Genomic DNA, 22,659 nt, shown 5'->3' on the forward strand with positions numbered 1-22,659 from the left:
TCACACCTACCTCCAACTGTCCATCCATACAACCTACCTCCAACCGTCAATCCATACCACCTTCCTCCAACTATCAATTCATACCACCTACCTCCAACGTTCCATCCATACACCCTGCCTACAACTGTCCATCCATACCACCTACCTCCAACCGTCAATCCATACCACCAGCCTCCAACAGTCCATCCATCCATACCACCTGCCTCCAACTGTTCTTCCATACATACCACCTAGCTGCAACTTTCCATTCATACCACCTACCCCCCACTGTCCATCCATACCACCAGCCTCCAACTGTCCAACCATCCATACCACCTACCTCGAACTGTCCATTCTTACCACCTACCTCCAACTGTCCATCCAACCATACCACCTGCCTCCAACTGTCCATCCATACCACCTTCCTCCATCTGTCCATCCCTACAACCTACCTCCAACTGCGCATCCATCACACCTACCTCCAACTGTCCATCCATACAACCTACCTCCAACCGTCAATCCATACCACCTTCCTCCAACTATCAATTCATACCACCTACCTCCAACTTTCCATCCATACACCCTGCCTACAACTGTCCATCCATACCACCTACCTCCAACCGTCAATCCATACCACCAGCCTCCAACAGTCCATCCATCCATACCACCTGCCTCCAACTGTTCTTCCATACATACCACCTAGCTGCAACTTTCCATTCATACCACCTACCCCCCACTGTCCATCCATATAACCTACCTCCAACTGTCCATTCATACCACCTACCTCCATCTGTCCATCCATACCACCTACCTCCAACTGTCCATCCATCTATACCAACTACCTCCAACTGTCCATCCATCCATACCACCTGCCTCCAACTGTCCATCCATACCACCTTCCTCCATCTGTCCATACATACCACCTATCTCCAATTGTCCATCTATCCATACCACCTACATCCAACTGTCCAACCATCCATACCACCTACCTCGAACTGTCCATTCTTACCACCTTCCTCCAACTATCAATTCATACCACCTACCTCCAATTGTCCATCCATACCACTTGGCACCAACTGTCCATCCATCCTTAGGCCCTACCCCCAACTGTCCATCCATCCACACCACCTGGCCCCAACTGTCCAACCATCCGTACCACCTAGCTCCAACTCTCCATCCATCCATACCACCTACCTCCAACTGTCTATATGTACAAACAACATCGAACTGCCCATCCATACCACCTGCCTCCTACTGTCCATCCATACCACCTTCCTCCAACTGCCCATCCATACCACAAGCCTCCAACTGTCCATCCATACCACCTGGTCCCAACTGTCCATCCATCCTTAGAACCTACCTCCAGCAGTCCATCCATACCACCTACCTCCAACAGCCCATCCATACCACCTGCCTCCAACTGTCCATCCATCCACACCACCTGCCTCCAACTGTCCATCCATACCACCTACCCCCCACTGACCATTCATACTACCTACCTCAAATTTTCCATTCACATAACCTACTTCCAACTGTCCATCCATACCACCTATCTCCAACTGTCCATCCATACCACCTGCCTAGAACTGTCCATCCATACCACCTACCTCCAATTGTCCATTTATCCATTCCACCTACATCCAACTGTCCAACTATCCATACCACCTGCCTCGAACTGTCCATCCATAGCACCTGCCTCCAACTGTCCATCCATATAACCTACCTCCAACTGTCCATCCATACCACCTACCTCCATCCGTCCATCCATACCACCTACCTCCAACTGTCCATCCATCCATACCAACTACCTCCAACTGTCCATCCATCCATACCACCTGCCTCCAACTGTCCATCCATACCACCTTCCTCCATCTGTCCATCCATACCACCTACCTCCAATTGTCCATCTATCCATACCTCCTACATCCAACTGTCCAACCATCCATACCACCTACCTCGAACTGTCCATGCTTACCACCTTCCTCCAACTATCAATTCATACCACCTACCTCCAATTGTCCATCCATACCACTTGGCACCAACTGTCCATCCATTCTTAGGACCTACCTCCAACTGTCCATCCATCCACACCACCTGGCCCCAACTGTCCAACCATCCATACCACCTAGCTCCAACTCTCCATCCATCCATACCACCTACCTCCAACTGTCTATATGTACAAACAACATCGAACTGCCCATCCATACCACCTGCCTCAAAACTGTCCATCCACACCACCTTCCTCCAACTGCCCATCCATACCACAAGCCTCCAACTGTCCATCCATACCAACTACCTCCATAGTCCATCCATACCTCCTACCTCCAACTGTCCATCCATCCATACCTCCTGCCTCCATCTGTCCATCCATCCATACCAACTACCTCCAACTGTCCATCCAACCACACCACCTGCCTCCAACTGTCCATCCATACCACCTACCCCCCACTGTCCATCCATACTACCTACCTCCATTTTTCCATCCACATAACCTACTTCCAAATGTCCATCCATACCACTTATCTCCAACTGTCCATCCATACCACCTGCCTAGAACTGTCCATCCATAACACCTACCACCAACCGTCAATCCATACCACCTACCTCCAACTGTCCATCCATACCACCTACCTCCAATTGTCCATCTATCCATTCCACCTACATCCAACTGTCCATTCTTACCACCTTCCTACAACTATCAATTCATACCACCTGCCTCCAACTGTCCATCCATACCACCTTCCTCCATATGTCCATCCATACAACCTACTTCCAACTGCGCATCCATCAGACCTACCTCCAACTGTCCATCCATACCACCTACCTCCAACAGTCAATCCATACCACCTTCCTCCAACTATCAATTCATACCACCTGCCACCAAATGTCCATCCATCCTTAGAACCTACCTCCAACTGTCCATCCATCCACACCAGCTGCCTCCAACTGTCCATCCATACTACCTACCTCCAATTTTCCATCCACACCACCTACTTCCAACTGTTCATCCATACCACCTATCTCCAACTGTCCATCCATACCACCTGCCTAGAACTGTCCATCCATAGCACCTGCCTCCAACTGTCCATCCATATAACCTACCTCCAACTGTCCATCCATACCACCTACCTCCATCCGTCCATCCATACCACCTACCTCCAACTGTCCATCCATCCATACCAACTACCTCCAACTGTCCATCCATCCATACCACCTGCCTCCAACTGTCCATCCATACCACCTTCCTCCATCTGTCCATCCATACCACCTACCTCCAATTGTCCATCTATCCATACCTCCTACATCCAACTGTCCAACCATCCATACCACCTACCTCGAACTGTCCATTCTTACCACCTTCCTCCAACTATCAATTCATACCACCTACCTCCAATTGTCCATCCATACCACTTGGCACCAACTGTCCATCCATTCTTAGGACCTACCTCCAACTGTCCATCCATCCACACCACCTGGCCCCAACTGTCCAACCATCCATACCACCTAGCTCCAACTCTCCATCCATCCATACCACCTACCTCCAACTGTCTATATGTACAAACAACATCGAACTGCCCATCCATACCACCTGCCTCAAAACTGTCCATCCATACCACCTTCCTCCAACTGCCCATCCATACCACAAGCCTCCAACTGTCCATCCATACCAACTACCTCCATAGTCCATCCATACCTCCTACCTCCAACTGTCCATCCATCCATACCTCCTGCCTCCATCTGTCCATCCATCCATACCAACTACCTCCAACTGTCCATCCAACCACACCACCTGCCTCCAACTGTCCATCCATACCACCTACCCCCCACTGTCCATCCATACTACCTACCTCCATTTTTCCATCCACATAACCTACTTCCAAATGTCCATCCATACCACTTATCTCCAACTGTCCATCCATACCACCTGCCTAGAACTGTCCATCCATAACACCTACCACCAACCGTCAATCCATACCACCTACCTCCAACTGTCCATCCATACCACCTACCTCCAATTGTCCATCTATCCATTCCACCTACATCCAACTGTCCATTCTTACCACCTTCCTACAACTATCAATTCATACCACCTGCCTCCAACTGTCCATCCATACCACCTTCCTCCATCTGTCCATCCATACAACCTACTTCCAACTGCGCATCCATCACACCTACCTCCAACTGTCCATCCATACCACCTACCTCCAACTATCAATTCATACCACCTGCCACCAAATGTCCATCCATCCTTAGAACCTACCTCCAACTGTCCATCCATCCACACCAGCTGCCTCCAACTGTCCATCCATACTACCTACCTCCAATTTTCCATCCACACCACCTACTTCCAACTGTTCATCCATACCACCTATCTCCAACTGTCCATCCATACCACCTGCCTAGAACTGTCCATCCATACCACCTACCTCCAACCGTCAATCCATACCACCTACCTCCAGCTGTCCATCCATACCACCTACCTCCAATGGTCCATCTATCCATTCCACCTACATCCAACTGTCCAACCATCCATACCACCTGCCTCGAACTGTCCATCCATAGCACCTGCCTCCAACTGTCCATCCATATAACCTACCTCCAACTGTCCATCCATACCACCTACCTCCATCTGTCCATCCATACCACCTACCTCCAACTGTCCATCCATCCATACCAACTACCTCCAACTGTCCATCCATCCATACCACCTGCCTCCAACTGTCCATCCATACCACCTTCCTCCATCTGTCCATCCATACCACCTACCTCCAATTGTCCATCTATCCATACCACCTACATCCAACTGTCCAACCATCCATACCACCTACTTCAAACTGTCCATTCTTACCACCTTCCTCCAACTATCAATTCATACCACCTACCTCCAATTGTCCATCCATACCACCTACCCCCCACTGTCCATCCATACTACCTACCTCCATTTTTCCATCCACATAACCTACTTCCAAATGTCCATCCATACCACTTATCTCCAACTGTCCATCCATACCACCTGCCTAGAACTGTCCATCCATAACACCTACCACCAACCGTCAATCCATACCACCTACCTCCAACTGTCCATCCATACCACCTACCTCCAACTGTCCATCCATCCACACCACCTGGCCCCAACTGTCCAACCATCCATACCACCTAGCTCCAACTCTCCATCCATCCATACCACCTACCTCCAACTGTCTATATGTACAAACAACATCGAACTGTCCATCCATACCACCTGCCTCAAAACTGTCCATCCATACCACCTTCCTCCAACTGCCCATCCATACCACAAGCCTCCAACTGTCCATCCATACCAACTAGCTCCATAGTCCATCCATACCTCCTACCTCCAACTGTCCATCCATCCATACCTCCTGCCTCCATCTGTCCATCCATCCATACCAACTACCTCCAACTGTCCATCCAACCACACCACCTGCCTCCAACTGTCCATCCATACCACCTACCCCCCAATGTCCATCCATTATTCCTACCTCCATTTTTCCATCCACATAACCTACTTCCAAATGTCCATCCATACCACTTATCTCCAACTGTCCATCCATACCACCTGCCTAGAACTGTCCATCCATAACACCTACCAACAACTGTCAATCCATACCACCTACCTCCAACTGTCCATCCATACCACCTACCTCCAATTGTCCATCTATCCATTCCACCTACATCCAACTGTCCATTCTTACCACCTTCCTACAACTATCAATTCATACCACCTGCCTCCAACTGTCCATCCATACCACCTTCCTCCATCTGTCCATCCATACAACCTACTTCCAACTGCGCATCCATCACACCTACCTCCAACTGTCCATCCATACCACCTACCTCCAACAGTCAATCCATACCACCTTCCTCCAACTATCAATTCATACCACCTGCCACCAAATGTCCATCCATCCTTAGAACCTACCTCCAACTGTCCATCCATCCACACCAGCTGCCTCCAACTGTCCATCCATACTACCTACCTCCAATTTTCCATCCACACCACCTACTTCCAACTGTTCATCCATACCACCTATCTCCAACTGTCCATCCATACCACCTGCCTAGAACTGTCCATCCATAGCACCTGCCTCCAACTGTCCATCCATATAACCTACCTCCAACTGTCCATCCATACCACCTACCTCCATCCGTCCATCCATACCACCTACCTCCAACTGTCCATCCATCCATACCAACTACCTCCAACTGTCCATCCATCCATACCACCTTCCTCCATCTGTCCATCCATACCACCTACCTCCAATTGTCCATCTATCCATACCACCTACATCCAACTGTCCAACCATCCATACCACCTACTTCAAACTGTCCATTCTTACCACCTTCCTCCAACTATCAATTCATACCACCTACCTCGAATTGTCCATCCATACCACTTGGCACCAACTGTCCATCCATTCTTAGGACCTACCTCCAACTGTCCATCCATCCACACCACCTGGCCCCAACTGTCCAACCATCCATACCACCTAGCTCCAACTCTCCATCCATCCATACCACCTACCTCCAACTGTCTATATGTACAAACAACATCGAACTGCCCATCCATACCACCTGCCTCAAAACTGTGCATCCATACCACCTTCCTCCAACTGCCCATCCATACCACAAGCCTCCAACTGTCCATCCATACCAACTACCTCCATAGTCCATCCATACCTCCTACCTCCAACTGTCCATCCATCCATACCTCCTGCCTCCATCTGTCCATCCATCCATACCAACTACCTCCAACTGTCCATCCAACCACACCACCTGCCTCCAACTGTCCATCCATACCACCTACCCCCCACTGTCCATCCATACTACCTACCTCCATTTTTCCATCCACATAACCTACTTCCAAATGTCCATCCATACCACTTATCTCCAACTGTCCATCCATACCACCTGCCTAGAACTGTCCATCCATAACACCTACCACCAACCGTCAATCCATACCACCTACCTCCAACTGTCCATCCATACCACCTACCTCCAATTGTCCATCTATCCATTCCACCTACATCCAACTGTCCATTCTTACCACCTTCCTACAACTATCAATTCATACCACCTGCCTCCAACTGTCCATCCATACCACCTTCCTCCATCTGTCCATCCATACAACCTACTTCCAACTGCGCATCCATCACACCTACCTCCAACTGTCCATCCATACCACCTACCTCCAACTATCAATTCATACCACCTGCCACCAAATGTCCATCCATCCTTAGAACCTACCTCCAACTGTCCATCCATCCACACCAGCTGCCTCCAACTGTCCATCCATACTACCTACCTCCAATTTTCCATCCACACCACCTACTTCCAACTGTTCATCCATACCACCTATCTCCAACTGTCCATCCATACCACCTGCCTAGAACTGTCCATCCATACCACCTACCTCCAACCGTCAATCCATACCACCTACCTCCAGCTGTCCATCCATACCACCTACCTCCAATGGTCCATCTATCCATTCCACCTACATCCAACTGTCCAACCATCCATACCACCTGCCTCGAACTGTCCATCCATAGCACCTGCCTCCAACTGTCCATCCATATAACCTACCTCCAACTGTCCATCCATACCACCTACCTCCATCTGTCCATCCATACCACCTACCTCCAACTGTCCATCCATCCATACCAACTACCTCCAACTGTCCATCCATCCATACCACCTGCCTCCAACTGTCCATCCATACCACCTTCCTCCATCTGTCCATCCATACCACCTACCTCCAATTGTCCATCTATCCATACCACCTACATCCAACTGTCCAACCATCCATACCACCTACTTCAAACTGTCCATTCTTACCACCTTCCTCCAACTATCAATTCATACCACCTACCTCCAATTGTCCATCCATACCACCTACCCCCCACTGTCCATCCATACTACCTACCTCCATTTTTCCATCCACATAACCTACTTCCAAATGTCCATCCATACCACTTATCTCCAACTGTCCATCCATACCACCTGCCTAGAACTGTCCATCCATAACACCTACCACCAACCGTCAATCCATACCACCTACCTCCAACTGTCCATCCATACCACCTACCTCCAATTGTCCATCTATCCATTCCACCTACATCCAACTGTCCATTCTTACCACCTTCCTACAACTATCAATTCATACCACCTGCCTCCAACTGTCCATCCATACCACCTTCCTCCATCTGTCCATCCATACAACCTACTTCCAACTGCGCACCCATCACACCTACCTCCAACTGTCCATCCATACCACCTACCTCCAACTATCAATTCATACCACCTGCCACCAAATGTCCATCCATCCTTAGAACCTACCTCCAACTGTCCATCCATCCACACCAGCTGCCTCCAACTGTCCATCCATACTACCTACCTCCAATTTTCCATCCACACCACCTACTTCCAACTGTTCATCCATACCACCTATCTCCAACTGTCCATCCATACCACCTGCCTAGAACTGTCCATCCATACCACCTACCTCCAACCGTCAATCCATACCACCTACCTCCAGCTGTCCATCCATACCACCTACCTCCAATGGTCCATCTATCCATTCCACCTACATCCAACTGTCCAACCATCCATACCACCTGCCTCGAACTGTCCATCCATAGCACCTGCCTCCAACTGTCCATCCATATAACCTACCTCCAACTGTCCATCCATACCACCTACCTCCATCTGTCCATCCATACCACCTACCTCCAACTGTCCATCCATCCATACCAACTACCTCCAACTGTCCATCCATCCATACCACCTGCCTCCAACTGTCCATCCATACCACCTTCCTCCATCTGTCCATCCATACCACCTACCTCCAATTGTCCATCTATCCATACCACCTACATCCAACTGTCCAACCATCCATACCACCTACTTCAAACTGTCCATTCTTACCACCTTCCTCCAACTATCAATTCATACCACCTACCTCCAATTGTCCATCCATACCACTTGGCACCAACTGTCCATCCATTCTTAGGACCTACCTCCAACTGTCCATACATCCACACCACCTGGCCCCAACTGTCCAACCATCCATACCACCTAGCTCCAACTCTCCATCCATCCATACCACCTACCTCCAACTGTCTATATGTACAAACAACATCGAACTGCCCATCCATACCACCTGCCTCCAACTGTCCATCCATACCACCTTCCTCCAACTGCCCATCCATTCCACAAGCCTCCAACTGTCCATCCATACCAACTAGCTCCATAGTCCATCCATACCTCCTACCTCCAAATGTCCATCCATCCATACCTCCTGCCTCCATCTGTCCATCCATCCATACCAACTACCTCCAACTGTCCATCCATACCACCTGGCCCCAACTGTCCATCCATCCTTAGAACCTACCTCCAACTGTCCATCCAACCACACCACCTGCCTCCAACTGTCCATCCATACCACCTACCCCCCACTGTCCATCCATACTACCTACCTCCATTTTTCCATCCACATAACCTACTTCCAAATGTCCATCCATACCACCTATCTCCAACTGTCCATCCATACCACCTGCCTAGAACTGTCCATTCTTACCACCTTCCTACAACTATCAATTCATACCACCTACCTCCAACTGTCAATCCATACCACCTGGCCCCAACTGTCCATCCATCCTTAAAACCTACCACCAACTGTCCATCCATACCACCTTCCTCCATCTGTCCATCCATACAACCTACTTCCAACTGCGCATCCATCACACCTAATTCCAACTGTCCATCCATACCACCTACCTCCAACCGTCAATCCATACCACCTGCCTCCAACTGTCCATCCATACCACCTACCCCCCACTGTCCATTCATACTACCTACCTCCAATTTTCCATCCACATAACCTACTTCCAACTGTCCATCCATACCACCTATCTCCAACTGTCCATCCATACCACCTGCCTAGAACTGTCCATCCATACCACCTACCTCCAACCATCAATCCATACCACCTACCTCCAACTGTCCATCCATCCCACCTACCTCCAATTGTCCATCTATCCATACCACCTGCATCCAACTGTCCAACCATCCATACCACCTGCCTCGAACTGTCCATCCATAGCACCTGCCTCCAACTGTCCATCCATATAACCTACCTCCAACTGTCCATCCATACCACCTACCTCCTTCTGTCCATCCATACCACCTACCTCCAACTGTCCATCCATCCATACCAACTACCTCCAACTGTCCATCCATCCATACCACCTGCCTCCAACTGTCCATCCATACCACCTTCCTCCATCTGTCCATCCATACCACCTACCTCCAATTGTCCATCTATCCATACCACCTACATCCAACTGTCAAACCATCCATACCACCTACCTCGAACTGTCCATTCTTACCACCTTCCTCCAAGTATCAATTCATACCACCTACCTCCAATTGTCCATCCATACCACTTGGCACCAACTGTCCATCCATCCTTAGGACCTACCTCCAACTGTCCATCCATCCACACCACCTGGCCCCAACTGTCCAACCATCCATACCACCTAGCTCCAACTCTCCATCCATCCATACCACCTACCTCCAACTGTCTATATGTACAATCAACATCGAACTGCCCATCCTTACCACCTGCCTCCAACTGTCCATCCATACCACCTTCCTCCAACTGCCCATCCATACCACAAGCCTCCAACTGTCCATCCATACCAACTACCTCCATAGTCCATCCATACCTCCTACCTCCAACTGTCCATCCATCCATACCTCCTGCCTCCATCTGTCCATCCATCCATACCACCTACCTCCAACTGTCCATCCATACCACCTGGCCCCAACTGTCGATCCATCCTTAGAACCTACCTTCAACTGTCCATCCAACCACACCACCTGCCTCCAACTGTCCATCCATACCACCTACCCCCCACTGTCCATCCATACTACCTACCTCCACTTTTCCATCCACATTACCTACTTCCAAATGTCCATCCATACCACCTATCTCCAACTGTCCATCCATACCACCTGCCTAGAACTGTCCATCCATAACACCTACCACCAACTGTCAATCCATACCACCTACCTCCAACGGTCCATCCATACCACCTATCTCCAACTGTCCATCCATAGCACCTGGCCCCAACTGTCCATCCATCCTTAGAACCTACCTCCAACTGTCCATCCATCCTTAGAACCTACCTCCAACTGTCCATCCATACCACCTACCCCCCACTGTCCATTCATACTACCTACCTCCAATTTTCCATCCACATAACCTACTTCCAACTGTCCATCCATACCACATATCTCCAACTGTCCATCCATACCACCTGCCTAGAACTGTCCATCCATACCACCTACCTCCAACCGTCAATCCATAACACCTGCCTCCAACTGTCCATCCATACCACCTACCCCCCACTGTCCATTCATACTACCTACCTCCAATTTTCCATCCACATAACCTACTTCCAACTGTCCATCCATACCACCTATCTCCAACTGTCCATCCATACCACCTGCCTAGAACTGTCCATTCTTACCACCTTCCTCCAACTACCCATTCATACCACCTACCTCCAACTGTCCATCCAAACATACCACCTGACTCCAACTGTCCATCCATACCACCTACCCCCCACTGTCCATCCATACCACCTTCCTCCATCTGTCCATCCATACAACCTACCTCCAACTGCGCATCCATCACACCTACCTCCAACTGTCCATCCATACATACTACCTCCAACCGTCAATGCATACCACCTACCTCCAACTGTCCATCCATACCACCTACCTCCAATTGTCCATCCATACACTCTGCCTCCAACTGTCCATCCATAGCACCTTCCTCCATCTGTCCATCCATACAACCTACCTCCAACTGCGCATCCATCACACCTACCTCCAACTGTCAATCCATACCACCTACCTCCAACCGTCAATCCATACCACCTTCCTCCAACTATCAATTCATACCACCTACCTCCAACTGTCCATCCATACACCCTGCCTCCAACTGTCCATCCATACCTCATACCTCCAACTGCCCATCCATACCACCTGACCCCAACTGTCCATCCATCCTTAGAACCTACCTCCAATTTTCCATACACACCACCTACCTCCAACAGTCCATCCATACCACCTATCTCCAACTGTCCATCCATACCACCTGCCTAGAACTGTCCATCCATACCACCTACCTCCAACAGTCAATCCATACCACCTACCTCCATCTGTCCATCCATACCACCTACCTACAATTGTCCATCTATCCATACCACCTACATCCAACTGTCCATCCACACTACCTACTTCCAATTTTCCATCCACACCACCTATTTCCAACTGTCCATCCATCCATACCACCTACCTCCAACTGTCCATCCAAACATACCAACTACCTCCAACTCTCCATACATACCACCTGCCTCCAACAGTCCATCCATCCATACCACATACATCCAACTGTCCATCCGTACCACCTGCCTCCAACTGTCCATCCATACCACCCACCTCCAACAGCCCATCCATACCACCTGCCTCCAACTGTCCATCCATACATACCACATACCTCCAACTTTCCATCCATACCACCTACCTCCAACTGTCCAACCATCCATCCCACCTACCTCGAACTGTCCATTCTTACCACCTTCCTCAAACTATCCATTCATTCCACCTACCTCCAACTGTCCATGCATACCACCAACCTCCAACTGTCCATCCGTACCACCTGCCTCGAACTGTCCATCCATTCCACCTACCTCCAACTGTCCATCCATAACACCTGCCTGCAAACGTCCATCCACACCACCTACCTCCAACTGTCCATCCGTACCACCTGCCTCCAACAGTCCATCCAGACCACCTGTCTCCAACTGTCTATCCATCCATACCACCTACCTCCAACTGTCCATCTATCCATACCACCTACCTCCAACAGTCCAGTCGTACCACCTGCCTCCAACTGTCCATCCATACATACCACCTACCTCCAACTTTCCATCCATACCACCTACCTTCAACTGTCCAACCATCCATACCACCTACCTAGAACTGTCCATCCAACCATACCACCTGCCTCCAACTATCCATTCATACCACCTACACCCCACTGTCCATCCATACCACCTGCCTCCAACTGTCCATCCATACCACTTTCCTCCATCTGTCCATCCATACAACCTACCTCCAACAGCGCATCCATCACACCTACCTCCAACTGTCCATCCATACAACGTACCTCCAATTGTCCATCCATACACCCTGCCCCCAACTGTCCATCCATACCACCTTCCTCCATCTGTCCATCCATACAACCTACATCCAACGATGCATCCATTACACCTACCTCCACCTGTGCATACATCCTTAGAACCTACCTCCATCTGTCCATCCATACCACCTACCTCCAACAGCCCATCCATACCACCTGCCTCCAACTGTCCATCCATACATACCACCTGCCTCCAACTTTCCATCCATAACCACCTACCTCCAATTGTCCATCTATCCATACCACCTACCTCGATCTGTCCATTCTTACCACCTTCCTCCAACTGTCCATCCATACCACCTACTTCCAACTGTCGTTCCATTCATACCACCTACCTCCAACTGTCCATCCAAACATACCAACTACCTCCCACACTCCATACATACCAGCAGCCTCCAACAGTCCATCCATCCATACCACCTGCCTCCAACTGTCCATCCATACCACCCACATCCAACAGCCCATCCATACCACCTGCCTCCAACTGTCCATCCATACATACCACCTACCTCCAACTTTCCATCCATACCACCTACCTTCAACTGTCCAACCATCCATACCACCTACCTCGAACTGTCCATTCTTACCACCTTCCTCCAACTACCCATTCATACCACCTACCTCCAACTGTCCATCCATACATACCACCTACCTCCAACTTTCCATCCATACCACCACCCTCAACTGTCCAACCATCCATACCACCTACCTCGAACTGTCCATTCTTACCACCTTCCTCCAACTACCCATTCATACCACCTACCTCCAACTGTCCATCCAAACATACCACCTGACTCCAACTGTCCATCCATACCACCTACCCCCCACTGTCCATCCATACCACCTTCCTCCATCTGTCCATCCATACAACCTACCTCCAACTGCGCATCCATCACACCTACCTCCAACTGTCCATCCATACAACCTACCTCCAACCGTCAATCCATACCACCTACCTCCAACTGTCCATCCATACCACCTACCTCCAATTGTCCATCCATACACTCTGCCTCCAACTGTCCATCCATAGCACCTTCCTCCATCTGTCCATCCATACAATCTACCTCCAACTGCGCATCCATCACACCTACCTCCAACTGTCAATCCATACCACCTACCTCCAACCGTCAATCCATACCACCTTCCTCCAACTATCAATTCATACCACCTACCTCCAACTGTCCATCCATACACCCTGCCTCCAACTGTCCATCCATACCTCATACCTCCAACTGCCCATCCATACCACCTGACCCCAACTGTCCATCCATCCTTAGAACCTACCTCCAATTTTCCATACACACCACCTACCTCCAACAGTCCATCCATACCACCTATCTCCAACTGTCCATCCATACCACCTGCCTAGAACTGTCCATCCATACCACCTACCTCCAACAGTCAATCCATACCACCTACCTCCAACTGTCCATCCATACCACCTACCTACAATTGTCCATATATCCATACCACCTACATCCAACTGTCCATCCACACTACCTACTTCCAATTTTCCATCCACACCACCTATTTCCAACTGTCCATCCATCCATACCACCTACCTCCAACTGTCCATCCAAACATACCAACTACCTCCAACTCTCCATACATACCACCTGCCTCCAACAGTCCATCCATCCATACCACATACCTCGAACTGTCCATCCGTACCACCTGCCTCCAACTGTCCATCCATACCACCCACCTCCAACAGCCCATCCATACCACCTGCCTCCAACTGTCCATCCATACATACCACATACCTCCAACTTTCCATCCATACCACCTACCTCCAACTGTCCAACCATCCATCCCACCTACCTCGAACTGTCCATTCTTACCACCTTCCTCAAACTATCCATTCATTCCACCTACCTCCAACTGTCCATGCATACCACCAACCTCCAACTGTCCATCCGTACCACCTGCCTCGAACTGTCCATCCATTCCACCTACCTCCAACTGTCCATCCATAACACCTGCCTGCAAACGTCCATCCACACCACCTACCTCCAACTGTCCATCCGTACCACCTGCCTCCAACAGTCCATCCATACCACCTGTCTCCAACTGTCTATCCATCCATACAACCTACCTCCAACTGTCCATCTATCCATACCACCTACCTCCAACAGTCCAGTCGTACCACCTGCCTCCAACTGTCCATACATACATACCACCTACCTCCAATTTTCCATCCATACCACCTACCTTCAACTGTCCAAACATACCACCTACCTCCATCCGTCCATCCATACCACCTACCTCCAACTGTCCATCCATCCATACCAACTACCTCCAACTGTCCATCCATCCATACCACCTGCCTCCAACTGTCCATCCATACCACCTTCCTCCATCTGTCCATCCATACCACCTACCTCCAATTGTCCATCTATCCATACCTCCTACATCCAACTGTCCAACCATCCATACCACCTACCTCGAACTGTCCATTCTTACCACCTTCCTCCAACTATCAATTCATACCACCTACCTCCAATTGTCCATCCATACCACTTGGCACCAACTGTCCATCCATTCTTAGGACCTACCTCCAACTGTCCATCCATCCACACCACCTGGCCCCAACTGTCCAACCATCCATACCACCTAGCTCCAACTCTCCATCCATCCATACCACCTACCTCCAACTGTCTATATGTACAAACAACATCGAACTGTCCATCCATACCACCTGCCTCAAAACTGTCCATCCATACCACCTTCCTCCAACTGCCCATCCATACCACAAGCCTCCAACTGTCCATCCATACCAACTAGCTCCATAGTCCATCCATACCTCCTACCTCCAACTGTCCATCCATCCATACCTCCTGCCTCCATCTGTCCATCCATCCATACCAACTACCTCCAACTGTCCATCCAACCACACCACCTGCCTCCAACTGTCCATCCATACCACCTACCCCCCAATGTCCATCCATTATTCCTACCTCCATTTTTCCATCCACATAACCTACTTCCAAATGTCCATCCATACCACTTATCTCCAACTGTCCATCCATACCACCTGCCTAGAACTGTCCATCCATAACACCTACCAACAACTGTCAATCCATACCACCTACCTCCAACTGTCCATCCATACCACCTACCTCCAATTGTCCATCTATCCATTCCACCTACATCCAACTGTCCATTCTTACCACCTTCCTACAACTATCAATTCATACCACCTGCCTCCAACTGTCCATCCATACCACCTTCCTCCATCTGTCCATCCATACAACCTACTTCCAACTGCGCATCCATCACACCTACCTCCAACTGTCCATCCATACCACCTACCTCCAACAGTCAATCCATACCACCTTCCTCCAACTATCAATTCATACCACCTGCCACCAAATGTCCATCCATCCTTAGAACCTACCTCCAACTGTCCATCCATCCACACCAGCTGCCTCCAACTGTCCATCCATACTACCTACCTCCAATTTTCCATCCACACCACCTACTTCCAACTGTTCATCCATACCACCTATCTCCAACTGTCCATCCATACCACCTGCCTAGAACTGTCCATCCATAGCACCTGCCTCCAACTGTCCATCCATATAACCTACCTCCAACTGTCCAACCATACCACCTACCTCCATCCGTCCATCCATACCACCTACCTCCAACTGTCCATCCATCCATACCAACTACCTCCAACTGTCCATCCATCCATACCACCTGCCTCCAACTGTCCATCCATACCACCTTCCTCCATCTGTCCATCTATCCATACCTCCTACATCCAACTGTCCAACCATCCATACCACCTACCTCGAACTGTCCATTCTTACCACCTTCCTCCAACTATCAATTCATACCACCTACCTCCAATTGTCCATCCATACCACTTGGCACCAACTGTCCATCCATTCTTAGGACCTACCTCCAACTGTCCATCCATCCACACCACCTGGCCCCAACTGTCCAACCATCCATACCACCTAGCTCCAACTCTCCATCCATCCATACCACCTACCTCCAACTGTCTATATGTACAAACAACATCGAACTGCCCATCCATACCACCTGCCTCAAAACTGTCCATCCATACCACCTTCCTCCAACTGCCCATCCATACCACAAGCCTCCAACTGTCCATCCATACCAACTACCTCCATAGTCCATCCATACCTCCTACCTCCAACTGTCCATCCATCCATACCTCCTGCCTCCATCTGTCCATCCATCCATACCAACTACCTCCAACTGTCCATCCAACCACACCACCTGCCTCCAACTGTCCATCCATACCACCTACCCCCCACTGTCCATCCATACTACCTACCTCCATTTTTCCATCCACATAACCTACTTCCAAATGTCCATCCATACCACTTATCTCCAACTGTCCATCCATACCACCTGCCTAGAACTGTCCATCCATAACACCTACCACCAACCGTCAATCCATACCACCTACCTCCAACTGTCCATCCATACCACCTACCTCCAATTGTCCATCTATCCATTCCACCTACATCAAACTGTCCATTCTTACCACCTTCCTACAACTATCAATTCATACCACCTGCCTCCAACTGTCCATCCATACCACCTTCCTCCATCTGTCCATCCATACAACCTACTTCCAACTGCGCATCCATCACACCTACCTCCAACTGTCCATCCATACCACCTACCTCCAACAGTCAATCCATACCACCTTCCTCCAACTATCAATTCATACCACCTGCCACCAAATGTCCATCCATTCTTAGAACCTACCTCCAACTGTCCATCCATCCACACCAGCTGCCTCCAACTGTCCATCCATACTACCTACCTCCAATTTTCCATCCACACCACCTACTTCCAACTGTTCATCCATACCACCTATCTCCAACTGTCCATCCATACCACCTGCCTAGAACTGTCCATCCATACCACCTACCTCCAACCGTCAATCCATACCACCTACCTCCAGCTGTCCATCCATACCACCTACCTCCAATGGTCCATCTATCCATTCCACCTACATCCAACTGTCCAACCATCCATACCACCTGCCTCGAACTGTCCATCCATAGCACCTGCCTCCAACTGTCCATCCATATAACCTACCTCCAACTGTCCATCCATACCACCTACCTCCATCTGTCCATCCATACCACCTACCTCCAACTGTCCATCCATCCATACCAACTACCTCCAACTGTCCATCCATCCATACCACCTGCCTCCAACTGTCCATCCATACCACCTTCCTCCATCTGTCCATCCATACCACCTACCTCCAATTGTCCATCTATCCATACCACCTACATCCAACTGTCCAACCATCCATACCACCTACTTCAAACTGTCCATTCTTACCACCTTCCTCCAACTATCAATTCATACCACCTACCTCCAATTGTCCATCCATACCACTTGGCACCAACTGTCCATCCATTCTTAGGACCTACCTCCAACTGTCCATACATCCACACCACCTGGCCCCAACTGTCCAACCATCCATACCACCTAGCTCCAACTCTCCATCCATCCATACCACCTACCTCCAACTGTCTATATGTACAAACAACATCGAACTGCCCATCCATACCACCTGCCTCCAACTGTCCATCCATACCACCTTCCTCCAACTGCCCATCCATACCACAAGCCTCCAACTGTCCATCCATACCAACTAGCTCCATAGTCCATCCATACCTCCTACCTCCAACTGTCCATCCATCCATACCTCCTGCCTCCATCTGTCCATCCATCCATACCAACTACCTCCAACTGTCCATCCATACCACCTGGCCCCAACTGTCCATCCATCCTTAGAACCTACCTCCAACTGTCCATCCAACCACACCACCTGCCTCCAACTGTCCATCCATACCACCTACCCCCCACTGTCCATCCATACTACCTACCTCCATTTTTCCATCCACATAACCTACTTCCAAATGTCCATCCATACCACCTATCTCCAACTGTCCATCCATACCACCTGCCTAGAACTGTCCATCCATAACACCTACCACCAACCGTCAATCCATACCACCTACCTCCAACTGTCCATCCATACCACCTACCTCCAATTGTCCATCTATCCATTCCACCTACATCCAACTGTCCATTCTTACCACCTTCCTACAACTATCAATTCATACCACCTACCTCCAACTGTCAATCCATACCACCTGGCCCCAACTGTCCATCCATCCTTAAAACCTACCACCAACTGTCCATCCATACCACCTTCCTCCATCTGTCCATCCATACAACCTACTTCCAACTGCGCATCCATCACACCTAATTCCAACTGTCCATCCATACCACCTACCTCCAACCGTCAATCCATACCACCTGACTCCAACTGTCCATCCATACCACCTACCCCCCACTGTCCATTCATACTACCTACCACCAATTTTCCATCCACATAACCTACTTCCAACTGTCCATCCATACCACCTATCTCCAACTGTCCATCCATACCACCTGCCTAGAACTGTCCATCCATACCACCTACCTCCAACCATCAATCCATACCACCTATCTCCAACTGTCCATCCATAGCACCTGGCCCCAACTGTCCATCCATCCTTAGAACCTACCTCCAACTGTCCATCCATCCTTAGAACCTACCTCCAACTGTCCATCCATACCACCTACCCCCCACTGTCCATTCATACTACCTACCTCCAATTTTCCATCCACATAACCTACTTCCAACTGTCCATCCATACCACATATCTCCAACTGTCCATCCATACCACCTGCCTAGAACTGTCCATCCATACCACCTACCTCCAACCGTCAATCCATAATACCTGCCTCCAACTGTCCATCCATACCACCTACCCCCCACTGTCCATTCATACTACCTACCTCCAATTTTCCATCCACATAACCTACTTCCAACTGTCCATCCATACCACCTATCTCCAACTGTCCATCCATACTACCTGCCTAGAACTGTCCATTCTTACCACCTTCCTCCAACTACCCATTCATACCACCTACCTCCAACTGTCCATCCAAACATACCACCTGACTCCAACTGTCCATCCATACCACCTACCCCCCACTGTCCATCCATACCACCTTCCTCCATCTGTCCATCCATACAACCTACCTCCAACTGCGCATCCATCATACCTACCTCCAACTGTCCATCCATACATCCTACCTCCAACCGTCAATCCATACCACCTACCTCCAACTGTCCATCCATACCACCTACCTCCAATTGTCCATCCATACACTCTGCCTCCAACTGTCCATCCATAGCACCTTCCTCCATCTGTCCATCCATACAACCTACCTCCAACTGTGCATCCATCACACCTACCTCCAACTGTCAATCCATACCACCTACCTCCAACCGTCAATCCATACCACCTTCCTCCAACTATCAATTCATACCACCTACCTCCAACTGTCCATCCATACACCCTGCCTCCAACTGTCCATCCATAGCTCATACCTCCAACTGCCCATCCATACCACCTGACCCCAACTGTCCATCCATCCTTAGAACCTACCTCCAATTTTCCATACACACCACCTACCTCCAACAGTCCATCCATACCACCTATCTCCAACTGTCCATCCATACCACCTGCCTAGAACTGTCCATCCATACCACCTACCTCCAACAGTCAATCCATACCACCTACCTCCAACTGTCCATCCATACCACCTACCTACAATTGTCCATCTATCCATACCACCTACATCCAACTGTCCATCCACACTACCTACTTCCAATTTTCCATCCACACCACCTATTTCCAACTGTCCATCCATCCATACCACCTACCTCCAACTGTCCATCCAAACATACCAACTACCTCCAACTCTCCATACATACCACCTGCCTCCAACAGTCCATCCATCCATACCACATACCTCCAACTGTCCATCCGTACCACCTGCCTCCAACTGTCCATCCATACCACCCACCTCCAACAGCCCATCCATACCACCTGCCTCCAACTGTCCATCCATACATACCACATACCTCCAACTTTCCATCCATACCACCTACCTCCAACTGTCCAACCATCCATCCCACCTACCTCGAACTGTCCATTCTTACCACCTTCCTCAAACTATCCATTCATTCCACCTACCTCCAACTGTCCATGCATACCACCAACCTCCAACTGTCCATCCGTACCACCTGCCTCGAACTGTCCATCCATTCCACCTACCTCCAACTGTCCATCCATAACACCTGCCTGCAAACGTCCATCCACACCACCTACCTCCAACTGTCCATCCGTACCACCTGCCTCCAACAGTCCATCCATACCACCTGTCTCCAACTGTCTATCCATCCATACCACCTACCTCCAACTGTCCATCTATCCATACCACCTACCTCCAACAGTCCAGTCGTACCACCTGCCTCCAACTGTCCATTCTTACCACCTTCCTCCAACTACCCATTCATACCACCTACCTCCAACTGTCCATCCAAACATACCACCTGACTCCAACTGTCCATCCATACCACCTACCCCCCACTGTCCATCCATACCACCTTCCTCCATCTGTCCATCCATACAACCTACCTCCAACTGCGCATCCATCACACCTACCTCCAACTGTCCATCCATACAACCTACCTCCAACCGTCAATCCATACCACCTACCTCCAACTGTCCATCCATACCACCTACCTCCAATTGTCCATCCATACACTCTGCCTCCAACTGTCCATCCATAGCACCTTCCTCCATCTGTCCATCCATACAACCTACCTCCAACTGCGCATCCATCACACCTACCTCCAACTGTCAATCCATACCACCTACCTCCAACCGTCAATCCATACCACCTTCCTCCAACTATCAATTCATACCACCTACCTCCAACTGTCCATCCATACACCCTGCCTCCAACTGTCCATCCATACCTCATACCTCCAACTGCCCATCCATACCACCTGACCCCAACTGTCCATCCATCCTTAGAACCTACCTCCAATTTTCCATACACACCACCTACCTCCAACAGTCCATCCATACCACCTATCTCCAACTGTCCATCCATACCACCTGCCTAGAACTGTCCATCCATACCACCTACCTCCAACAGTCAATCCATACCACCTACCTCCAACTGTCCATCCATACCACCTACCTTCAATTGTCCATCTATCCATACCACCTACATCCAACTGTCCATCCACACTACCTACTTCCAATTTTCCATCCACACCACCTACTTCCAACTGCCCATCCATCCATACCACCTACCTCCAACTGTCCATCCAAACATACCAACTACCTCCAACTCTCCATACATACCACCAGCCTCCAACAGTCCATCCATCCATACCACATACCTCCAACTGTCCATCCGTACCACCTGCCTCCAACTGTCCATCCATACCACCCACCTCCAACAGCCCATCCATA

Source organism: Hypanus sabinus, chromosome 9 (assembly GCF_030144855.1).
Source record: "Hypanus sabinus isolate sHypSab1 chromosome 9, sHypSab1.hap1, whole genome shotgun sequence".
Classification (NCBI taxonomy): Eukaryota; Metazoa; Chordata; class Chondrichthyes; order Myliobatiformes; family Dasyatidae; genus Hypanus; species Hypanus sabinus.